General features: G+C 38.8%; 1 protein-coding gene across 1 annotated transcript in view; it reads left to right on the top strand.

The window, feature by feature from the left end:
• The window catches only part of SLC2A13 (solute carrier family 2 member 13), a gene marked incomplete at its 5' end in the record, with an annotated part of 358,416 nt that overhangs the window by 268,143 nt on the left and 77,525 nt on the right, over positions 1–12,748 (top strand).

Below are 12,748 nucleotides of genomic sequence, written 5' to 3'. Positions count from 1 at the left end.
GCCACAATCCTTTTTTCTCAGTTTCTCCATCCTGTGGGTTTTGAGCTTGCGTGCACATGCTCCTGGCATATTTTTCTTGCCAGCAGGCTGCAGTACAGACCACATTCAGCCATGTGGAATCCAGCTTCCTGTGCTCAGGGTTTAATTGTCGCACTGTGGGGCTGGCTCAACACTCTTTTCCTGAGAAATCTTTTTTATGAGTTTCAGCCTTTGAAGGGCTTAAAGGACTTTGTTTTAATTTTGCTCATTTATTTTCTCTATATTTATCCAGGTGAGAAAATTATTTTTTTGCTGTTTTGAGAATTATCTTAGACATATTTAATACAAAAGTTGGTGCCTAAAAGAAAGTAAAATCATTCTAAAATATTTTAAGGAATTCACCACATTGATTTTCCTAACAGCAGAATGATCTTATTCACCAGATTTTGAATGTGAGCTTCTATTCTAAGTTGAATTCTGTATTTTATTTTATTTTATTTATTTTGAGAGGTTTTTGCTATAGGGCATGTGTGCTCACTAGAAAGAGAGAGACAAATCGAGAAATCATCCCCTGGGGGGATGGCCATGCCACAGTCCCTTCTCCTCCATTCTCCTCTCGGGATCTTGGGTGCGCATGCACACGCACTGGCATGAGTTTAAGCCACCGAGTTTGAGACTCGATCCGTGGTTGCCTACATGGGAGTCCAGTGACATAGCCATTACACCAACTGCTGGCCCTGAATTCTTGATTTTATTATGTTTTAGGTAATTGTTGTTTATAGGCCCCTGTTCCATAGATAGAGGAATACAGAAAAAACCTTTCAAGGCAAGAAGCAAATATAAATGAGATGCGCTTACAAAGAAATACCCTTCAGGCAAATTAGAATCTGTACACTTAGATGAGAAAATGAAATAATTAGACTATCTGTACACTCAGATGAGAAAATGAAAGCTATTCTCTTCTAAGCTTCCCTCTCTAGCTAGGGAGATAGATGAATTATACATGTGAACCTGAATATTATCCTTAGAAGAAATCGTTATGTGCTCATATTAGTATTTTGACCCATCCCTGACATCACCTTACTGATTCCTTTTGGTTCCATCTTCCTTAGATTCTTCTGACTTTGTGAAATTCTGCAGGTGTGGCACAGTCTAGTGTGAGGACCACGTGATTACACTGAATGGAGTTGCTGGCCTCAGATGATTGGCTCAGCTGCACTCGCATGCCCTGGGGGCTGCTGCTGGGCTGGCTGAGGCCACCTGAGAGGGCCAGGTTCAATTCCAGCCCTCCCCAAAAAGCGGGGCACAGTGGTGCATGCCTATAACCCCAGTTACTCAGGAGGCTAAGGCAGGAGGGTGGCGAGCTCTCAGGACCTGGTTTGAAACACACTTGCACATGCACACGTGCGCGCGCGCGCGCGCACACACACACACACACACACACACACACACACACACGAGTAGAGGATATGCTGTTCAGGGAGATGACGCTTCAGGGCTATCTTATTTCATCTCTGTCACAAAACACAGCTTCATTCCAGGGCTTTCAAGGCTGATTGTTCCTCTGACCTTCCAAGCAAAATTTACTTGTCCTTCACATTCAAGCATGTAATTTCCTGTGAGAATCAGAAAGCCTTCTAACCAGCTATGGAAGAACTGATAAGCGAGGTAGGATAAGCCAAAATGTATTTGTTACAGTTAAGTTTGTTGTCTCTCTATGAAGAACTTATAATGTGATAAGCCTAGGGCCGGACGCGATTTGATAAAAAAACATAAAACAGAGGCCCAGTTCTTGTAGCATGTATTGGTAGACACAGCAACTTGACAGGCTGAGACAACAGAATTACAGGCACCTGTACCCTGTGTGCTCGGATTGACCTGGTATCTGAACCCAGGCGTCCCATGTGGCTCCAGTATTGCACAGGATTGCCCTGCCACCTGTGCCACCATGGCTGGACCAGAGTCTTTTAAATTCAGTTGCTATGAGTCACAGATGCCTCCCATTCTTTCTTGATTAATAATTTATATTTTATATGTTAAATAGATGAACACTATCTTTTGGCAAATAGACAATGAATTGCTCTCACATTTCTCTTTTCTTTCTAATTCTGAAAAGGTGTGACTGCAGAAATAGGTAATACCTTTGGTTATGATTTCTGTGCATGGACGGACATCATGACCTGCTAACTATAAGAATTTTACCATTACAGGGGCCAGCAGGTGGCATGGTGGTTAAGGGCACTAGACTCCCACATGGCCAACCATGGTTTGAGTCTCAGACCTGGTGGCTTTCTCTCTGTCCTTCTCTGGTCAAATTAAAATTAATTACTTTAATTAAATAATTCAAGAGAAAAGCATTTTATCATTATAGTGAAAAATAACACAATCCTAATCACAGAAATAGTCCCTCAGTGCAGTGCTTAAATTAAAATTTTATTCCATACTTGTTGTCCTGACTCTGAACTATGAAGTTAACAAAGGACTCTCAACCTACTCTATATCTAGAAATAAAAAAAGAAGAAAAGCCAGCATCAGGAACACTGTATAGAAATCAGCACCTCGCAGCAGATAACATGGCTGGTTAACTGTATTTGGAAGCAGAGTGTATGTTAGTGTATATTATAAAGCTGTGAGTTTTCAAATGGTCATGATGAGACCACAACAAAACTGTGTTTTTGTATTATTTTTATTTATTATTCCTTTTGGTAAAGCTATGTGAACTATATGTAAGTTATGTGACAAAAAGATAATGATTAATTTGCAATGCTTTCATTAAATAAGCATATTGGACAAGTCATATGCTGTCACTCACACAGAATGATACACAGATCAGTTCAGCTGGTGTAGCAGTCAGGCTAGGGTAGGAATTACTAATTGCAAGAATAATAACAAAATCTTAGTGCTTTAAAGTAGCAGAGACTCTGCTCATGTCCCAGGGAACAGGACAATAGAAGCTTTGCCATTTTGCAATGCCGCCTCACTGCAAATCTGTGAGATTCATCACAGAGGTGAAATGTAGAGCCAGAGAGTTAAGCACCCGCAGTGAAATGCTGTGACCGGGTTGGCCCCATTACTCGGTGGTTAGGCTCTGCACTGAGGGAGCTGGGTCCCATGTGGCCTACTAGATTCGAGTTCCTGGCCCGTTGGCACACACGTGCATGTCCAGGATACCAACAGGATTGGACAGTTGAAGGACAAAAGAATGTGGTACGACTGGGCCTCACATCGGACAGCGTGTGCTCATTCTTTCATGTATCTATTCTGTGGCATAATACATACGTACATGCATGCTTTGGCCTACAACTCTTACTTTTGCTCAGAAAACTGGTCTCTCGGCTGTTCTTAACTTTAAAAGATCAGGGAATTATTATCCTCTATATACCTTGAAATGGAGGATAGATAGATATTAGAAAAAATTATTTACAAGGGTACTTCAAGTTCATGGAAAATGAAACTAAAGTACTAATTTATTTTGGTGCAAGATATTTTGAAATCCATGCATAGTTATTCCATAGTACACATTTTCTGTGAATTTTTTCAAGATTCCTCTATGTCTTCCATCTTCATTAAAGAAATAAGCATGCATCTTTGCTTTCTGAACTTGGTTTATTTGCTCTTTTATTTGGAATCAAAATTCCCTATTATCTATTCTACAAAAAGCCGTAGAGAATTTTCATTCTGCTAATTGGATTAGCACTGTAAGTATCAGCGTTATTATCTTGAAAAACATATTGTTCTTTGGTGGTGCCCATTAAAATGATAGTATTGTTCAATTTTCAGATTCTACTACTGATCTAGGAAAAAAAGCAATTTTTGTACTAATACCATTGGTTACAAATCAAGTATCAAAAGATATTCATAAATGAAAGTTTGGCAGTTCCTCAAAATATTATGCACAGATGCCATAGTACCCCGCAGCTCTACTCTTAGGCATATACCTAGGAGAACATGGTTTTTTTGGGGATTTTTTTGTTTTTTTTACAAAGTTTTGTACGCAGATGTTGATAGCAGCATGAATTTTAATAGCCAAAAAAGAAATGCCCCAAGTGTCCCATCAGCTGATAAATGGATAAACAAAATATGGCATATCCTACAATAGAATGTCATGCAGATGTGAAAAAGTAATGAAGTACTGATACAGTTTGCAGCACAGATGAACTTTGAAACATGCTAGGTAAAAAATACCAGAAAGAAAAGAGCACATATTGTGTGATTCCATTTATATCAGATGTCCAGAATAGACAAATCCATAAAAAGAAAAGGATTAATGGTTGCCAGGGGATAATGGAAATGGAAATGGAAGTGGGAGATATAGGAATTATTTTAGGTAAAGAAAGTATTCTGGAGGGAACCAACAGTTAGTGTAATGGCTATGTCGCTGGACTCCCATGTAGTCGACCGCGGTTCGTGTCCCGGACCCGGTGGCTTAAAACTCACGCCGGGCGCGTGATCCCGAGAGGAAAATGGAAGAGAAGGGATTGCGGCGTGACCATCCCCCCTGGGGGGTGATTTCTCGCTTTCTGTCTCTAATGTCTCTCTCTGTCTGTCTGGCGAGCGCATGCGCCCTATAGTGAAAATCTCTCCAAAAAAAAAAAAGAAAGTATTCTGGAATTGGATAGTGGTTATGGTTATGGTTATGGTTGTACAACTCTAAATATCTAAAACTTTACTGAATTTCAAACTTTAAAATGGTTAAGATTTTATGGTATGTGATTTTTATCTCATAAATTAAATTCAAAAAGTATATGCCATAGTGGTCACCACATTGAACATGTTGACCTTTCTGCCTCTGTTTTGCTGAGCATATAACCAATGCCCTATGCTACCTACACAGGACGACTGAGGATTCCAAATCTATCCGGAGTCACAATGTTAGTATCTTAAGTTTGCTAATCAATTTTCTCAATGGCATAGATTTAAACCCTACAACTCTTACTTTTGCTCAGAAAACTGGTCTCTCGGCTGTTCTTAACTTTAAAAGATCAGGGAATTATTATCCTCTATATACCTTGAAATGGAGGATAGATAGATATTAGAAAAAATTATTTACAAGGGTACTTCAAGTTCATGGAAAATGAAACTAAAGTACTAATTTATTTTGGTGCAAGATATTTTGAAATCCATGCATAGTTATTCCATAGTACACATTTTCTGTGAATTTTTTCAAGATTCCTCTATGTCTTCCATCTTCATTAAAGAAATAAGCATGCATCTTTGCTTTCTGAACTTGGTTTATTTGCTCTTTTATTTGGAATCAAAATTCCCTATTATCTATTCTACAAAAAGCCGTAGAGAATTTTCATTCTGCTAATTGGATTAGCACTGTAAGTATCAGCGTTATTATCTTGAAAAACATATTGTTCTTTGGTGGTGCCCATTAAAATGATAGTATTGTTCAATTTTCAGATTCTACTACTGATCTAGGAAAAAAAGCAATTTTTGTACTAATACCATTGGTTACAAATCAAGTATCAAAAGATATTCATAAATGAAAGTTTGGCAGTTCCTCAAAATATTATGCACAGATGCCATAGTACCCCGCAGCTCTACTCTTAGGCATATACCTAGGAGAACATGGTTTTTTTGGGGATTTTTTTGTTTTTTTTACAAAGTTTTGTACGCAGATGTTGATAGCAGCATGAATTTTAATAGCCAAAAAAGAAATGCCCCAAGTGTCCCATCAGCTGATAAATGGATAAACAAAATATGGCATATCCTACAATAGAATGTCATGCAGATGTGAAAAAGTAATGAAGTACTGATACAGTTTGCAGCACAGATGAACTTTGAAACATGCTAGGTAAAAAATACCAGAAAGAAAAGAGCACATATTGTGTGATTCCATTTATATCAGATGTCCAGAATAGACAAATCCATAAAAAGAAAAGGATTAATGGTTGCCAGGGGATAATGGAAATGGAAATGGAAGTGGGAGATATAGGAATTATTTTAGGTAAAGAAAGTATTCTGGAGGGAACCAACAGTTAGTGTAATGGCTATGTCGCTGGACTCCCATGTAGTCGACCGCGGTTCGTGTCCCGGACCCGGTGGCTTAAAACTCACGCCGGGCGCGTGATCCCGAGAGGAAAATGGAAGAGAAGGGATTGCGGCGTGACCATCCCCCCTGGGGGGTGATTTCTCGCTTTCTGTCTCTAATGTCTCTCTCTGTCTGTCTGGCGAGCGCATGCGCCCTATAGTGAAAATCTCTCCAAAAAAAAAAAAGAAAGTATTCTGGAATTGGATAGTGGTTATGGTTATGGTTATGGTTGTACAACTCTAAATATCTAAAACTTTACTGAATTTCAAACTTTAAAATGGTTAAGATTTTATGGTATGTGATTTTTATCTCATAAATTAAATTCAAAAAGTATATGCCATAGTGGTCACCACATTGAACATGTTGACCTTTCTGCCTCTGTTTTGCTGAGCATATAACCAATGCCCTATGCTACCTACACAGGACGACTGAGGATTCCAAATCTATCCGGAGTCACAATGTTAGTATCTTAAGTTTGCTAATCAATTTTCTCAATGGCATAGATTTAAACTTCAACAGACTCAAGACTGAGTACAACAAATAATGTATTTGGAGTCAGAGAACCTTCATTACAGACATGAGCAGTTGTCTTAGGTTTCTGAGCTTTAGTTTCCTCATTTGTAAAACAGGAGTTCTAATGCATATTTCTCCGTGTGCCTGGAAAGACACTGTATGTTACAGTGTGTTGTCCCTTCTACACTGGTTTGAAACTCATAGTTAGCATTTTCATTCCAACTTTATATTCAGCTTATCTTCTTTTGTTTTATTTTTATTTATTTATTTATTTATTTTTGAGAGATTTTTGCTGTAGGGTGCATGTGGTTGCCCAGGAGACAGACAGAAAGCAAGAAATCACACCCTTCCCCCAGGGGGATGGCCATGCTGCAATCCCTTCTCCAGTTTCCTCTCAGAATTTTGGGCATGGATGCACACACACACAGTGTAGTTTTAAGCCACCAGGTCCAGAACTTGAACCATGGTTGACTACATGGGAGTCCAGCAACGTAACCATTACACCATCTGCTTGCCCCTGGCTTATTTTCTTTGTTTAGTCTGTTTTCCTTTAAATAAAGTTCTTATAAAAATCTGGACATGCAAAATTGACATCCTTATGTCTGAATCCCTGGTCTGCCACATTTTAGCTGTGCGCTCTTGCTCAGATAATTTAACCTCTCTAAATCTCAGGATTCTTATCTGTCAAAAGGGAATTGAAAGCCTCCCTCCTAAAGCCAACACAAGGGTTAAATGAAAACATGTCATTATGTAGTGTAGTCTGTTCATGTAGTAAGCTGTTTATGATACAATCACAGTAAAACTGGTGGTAAAACTCACCCTGCAAAATTCTTTCTCATGTCTACAAATACAAATTGATTTACTTGGTCTGTTTGCAAACCTAAAACTTCTAATCTCTTAAATGTTCTAATATTCATTTTTGTTCCTTCAATAATAAATAATGCATACTGCAATCAGAGGATTAATTGCTGTTTTTTCCTCTGAAGGTAGCATGTTGCATACTAATTAGACTATATTTGTATTGATTACCAAATTGTATGCAAATTTGATTTTACTCCCAAAGTTCCCAAGACTTAAAAACTTCTGTGTCTGTATGTGCATGTGTATTCTGCACACATTTATTTACACATTTGCATATTTACACACATGAATATATGCCATCTTATGTTTGGAAATTAGAATTGAGTTTTTTGTTAACTACATTAATGAAACACTCATTAAGTGTAATATAAAAACACTTAACCCCCATTGGAGTTTCACTATAGTAAAACTCTTTGCCTCTAACTCAGGAATAATTTTCAGCCTCAGCTTCTAAGGGGAAGAGATGAGAAATATGACTACGTTCCATCTAGTTCCAGGCAAGTTAAGTATGAATTTGGTCTGAGAACTAGGAAGTGTAAGAAACAATTCCCAACTCTAGTTCAGCTTCAGTCTTGTTATCTCCATGAACTGAGTTATGCGGTATCAGGTATAACTTTACTGGAACTACAGCGAGAACTACCAAATCTGTTCTCAATGTAAGAAATATTCATGTATCACTTCACTTACTCAGTAGGTGTCTATTGAGCACTTATACATCAAGCAACATGGAAATCACCTGGAATAAAAGATGTACAAGACAGAAAATAAGATAAAAATAAGCTTTATCCTGTGGTCACAGTGCAGTAAAGGAAAGTAAACATACCACAGTTCCTTAGAGAAATATTGGCATGGGTAATAACAACACTAGAGTTTCAAGCTCCTCTGACAACCGAGTGATGCCTCTCCTCCTGTTGGGATCAGGAAGTTTCACTGAAGAGGTGATGTCAAATGGAAGTCTCAAAGCAAAGGGAGAATAGGAAAAATAAAGTGGGAAGTGCTAGTCCAGACAGAGATCCACTGTGAGGGACAATATGAGAGCAAGTCATAGTCTAAATCCTGCAGTTGCCTTGTACTGGCTAGAGCCCACAGCACCTGTGGAGAAATAGCAAGAAGAGAATGACAAGAGAGGCAGGGGCTCGATCACGCCATGATACGGAGTTTATTTAGTCCTCTTCCTGTAAGCAGTGTACAGCTGTTACAAGGATTAAACAGAAGAGGAGTCTGAGCAGGCTAGATAGGCAGTGCAGAGGGTGAGTAGGAGGAGTCTGGAAGAGCAGAACCCATTAGAAGGCTATTGGAAGTCCAGAGGCGAGACAGCAAGATTGGATAGTGAGACATTCCTGAAACATCCAAATAACTGGGCACTTGGAAGTGTGGGTCTGATGGTTAGGGGAGAGAAGCAGAGCAGGAAACAGGTAATGGAGTCCCAGCATGTCAGCTGTAGAGGTGGCTATGTCAGGTTGACATTTCCCAGCAAGGTGATGTCTATAGATTGCTTAGAACAGAGCCAAAGGGGAAAGACACAGCTAAGACACAGCAGTCTGAGAGATGGGAGAAACATAAAGGGAATAGCGTCAAGGAATGCAGCAGATGAGAACATGTTCAGAAAGAGGAAAGGTTTTTACAAAATTTTATCACAGAATGATAAGTGAAAATTAAGACAGAAAGGTCCTCAGAGTTAATGACTAGAAGGTCACCAGTGATCTCTGTGAGAGCAGCTTTGAGTGGAGAGGCACGATTTGCTTTGCAAATTTAGTACATATAGGCTTTCAGCTTTCTAAATTAATTTCCAGCCGTTTACTCCAGTCTCTTCAAATTTAGTTTCTCAAGCTCCCTACCTACATGGTTCAAATGGAGGAGGGTAGGGAGGAATCGCCTATACGTATAGTCTGGCAGGGAGAGCTTGGTGTTCTGGAGTTCTTCCCAGCACTGATGTTGAAAGCTGGTGCTTTGGGGTGCCCATGAGGCACAAGTGTTCTCTGGTAAATCGGATTCCAAGTCCCGTGTTAAAGGCAATGGGCGGGGGCAGTGGGGAACGGCATAGTAATGAGTAGGGAATTACAGAATAGCTGACGGGAAACAGAGGGTGATGACATTCACAAAAAAGGGTGTTACAGTCATGCCTAAGGGATGAGCCAGTGAGCACAGTTACCTGTAGAGGATGAAAGCGGCCTGTAGCACCAGAACCTCCCAACACTTGGGTTTGCCACCATTGATTTTCTGAAATTTAGGGCATACCAGAGACAGGCATTTTAAGACCAAACACTGTTCTTCATGCTCCATCTCATTGGCTCTAATGAGGCACACTTAAAAAACAAATGGACCATCTTCTAGAGAGCTGCATTCACACCTGATTTCACAGAGAAGAAATGAAAATGTTCTAAATTAACCCAAATCAATTTTTAAAAGATTGTCTCAGAAGAGAGAAGAGGGCATATTTGAGTTAGACCCTGGATGCTATGTGAACATTAAATGATCGATTAAATAAAAATAGGCCATCCCTCCTCTCTCCTAGACACGGAGGTGCATTTTGTTATAATCTTTAATTGGAAACATTTTAAAGTTTTAGAGCAGGTTTCATTCTAAATATGTGAATGCTTATTTCCCCCCTTTCTTAAAAGGTCAGAGATTGCAAACTCAAACCATCCTTTCTGACAACTGTCAAGAAAAGAACTATTTGGCTCTACTTGTAATTATTGCTGGACTGTGTGTTTTCCAGTCTCTTACTAGAGTTTCTAGAACACTCTGCCTTCATTGTGCCCAGTAGTTGCCCTTGCAGTGGAGTAACATCATTGGCTTCAGTCTCATCTCCTGGAGGAAGTGTCCATGATTGAAAACAGTAGCTTAAGTCTCAGATGCACTCAGTTCTCTCTGAGTGTAATAGTGTCCTTTTGCTATGAACTTAGGCCGGCTGGGATTTAAGAGAAGGCCTTGCCTTTCTGTGGCTCCTTTCAGTGGACTTCAAGGGAATTGGGCCTTTCTGAAAATGAGGTAATCAAAATTACTAATCAGTTCCTTTTTGACTAGTGATCGATGTTTGCAAATGGCAGCATTAGCCTCTAGCAGTTTGAAGCCCAGGTCAGCTTAAGTACCCTTTGGCAGTTAGTTTTATCTTTTTTTTTTTTTTTCATTCTAAAAATGACTGATATCTCACCTCTACCACCACTCCCTATTATTTTCTGTGAATGAGCAGAAACAGGCTAATGAACCCACAATAATGCTTTTATCAACAGATCTGTTGTGCTTTGACTAGTTCAGTAAACATGTACTGAGGAACCACCTGCAGTGGGCTGGATGCCGCTCTGCAGAGAGTTGGTAAGCACAGCCTCATCCCTTGGTGCTCATAGTCTGTTTCACAAACCGGTTGGTGAAAAGTCTGCAAGTTCTACAGTAAAAGTGTGCACAGAGCAAAGTAGAGAGCCCTCTCTGTCAACGTTACTACAGATGATGTTTTTGAAATTTAATACATAGGACTTAGGGAAGAATCTCCATTTTATCCATTAAGCAATTCCTTTTTTTTTTCTTTTTTTTTTTAAGAATTATTTATTTAATTTTATTTATCATTATTATTTTCCTTAATTTGATTAGTGAGAGAGAGAGGAAAAGTAATTTGATTAGTGAGAGAGAGAGGGAAAATGAGAAAGCAAATTCTTTTTTTTTCCTTTTTTTTATTTTAATTTTTTTATATGCATTCAGTCATATTATTTAGCTTAGAAAGTGAACATTTCAATATGTGAACACTTCTCCCCAGTCCAGTTGATCAAAATATCTTCCACCAATAACACTACACCTTCCCATCCCATCAATGCTCTCTGTATCCTTCCTCCAAATGTCCCTCCTTAGGTCCCTCTTCTCCACACACTCCACTTCTGGCACTAACCCCCATCTCTTGTGTTTGTACCACCTTAGGTCAATCAATTTCAGTCAGAGTATGGACACTCGGTATATATTAAGTGGAGACATACAATGTCTCTCCTTCATAGCCTGGCTTGCTTCACTCAGCAGTAAATCTTCCATATTCTTCCACTTTCTGTCAAAAGCCAGGGTTTCGTTGTTTTTTTATGGCTGAATAGTATTCCATAGAGTATATGTGCCAGTTTTTCAATCCATTCATTCGTAAGGGGATATTTGGGTTGGTTCCATGTCTTAGCAGTCGTGAATCGTGCCATTATAAACATCAATGTACAAGCACTTTTCTGATGAAGAATTCTTCTGTCCTTTGGGTAGATACTGAGGAGTGGGATTGCTGGATCCATATGGTACTTCTATTTGTAGATTTTTGAGGAATCTCCAAATTGTTCTCCACAGTGACTGGACCAATTTACATTCCCACCAGCAGTGCAAAAGAGTTCCCCTTTCACCTTTCTGCATGGCAAAGGACACAGTAATTAGTGTGAATAGACAACCCTCAGAATGGGAAAATATTTTTGTTATTTATGCATCAGATAAGGGACTGATAACCAGAATACACAAGGAACTCAAGCCACTGTTTGGAAAAAAGATGATCAACCCTACTAAAAGATGGGAGAAGAAGTTGAAAAAAGCAGTCTCTAAAGATGACATACGAATAGCCAAAATGCATATGAAAAAATGCTCAACATCCCTCATTGTAAGGGAAACGCCGATCAAAACAACATTGAGATACCACCTAACCCCAGTCAGGATGTCTAAGAGTAAAAAGCAATTCCTTTTATGCAGTATATTCTTTGTAATGTCTTCTTAATTAATTTTTTGCTAAATATAAATTTTCTTAAAGTAAGGCAAAAGCCTTTGGTATCTGACCTTGAAGTCAGTTTATATGAATAAATATTTGTGAAGTATTAGCAGCATTCTAATTTATTTCTACATTATTAGTTTGTGTGAATTTAAGGTTAGATTAGATGGACTTTTTTGTTCATAAAGACTCTTGGAACTGTGTGGGTTCTTAGATGTGTGCTCTTGAGATAGACTTCTAACCTTGGAGTCGAGAATTAAGAATGCATCCCAGGTCACACTGTGAAAGGAGGCAACCAGGGCCTAATACCTGGTTTTCACTAAAACAAACAAACAACTGTGCTGAGAATGTTCTTACAATTTTGATTTTGTGACAATGTATTTAAATTTTTCATTTTTATATTTAGAAAACCTTACATAAATTCATCAAGTCATAGTCAAGACCTTAAAGAACAAATGACTGAAAACGAGTTAGCCACTTCTAGAAGTCGTTCCTTTTTTAAAATGCCATTTGTTAAAGCCGCCGTTATGAAATATGCTCTCTGTAAAGGGCTAATTAGCAGATTCCCCAGGATATTTAAAGTTTTGTGTTATCTTTCAAATGTCAAGTGGAAGCTAGGAATGTTGTTAGATTTGGGAGGATTT

This window comes from Tupaia chinensis, unplaced genomic scaffold, assembly GCF_000334495.1.
Source record: "Tupaia chinensis unplaced genomic scaffold, TupChi_1.0 Scaffold145519_1, whole genome shotgun sequence".
NCBI classification, from domain to species: domain Eukaryota; kingdom Metazoa; phylum Chordata; class Mammalia; order Scandentia; family Tupaiidae; genus Tupaia; species Tupaia belangeri.
The sequence above is the reverse complement of the archived record's forward strand: the minus strand, read 5'-3'. Positions and strand labels throughout refer to the sequence as shown.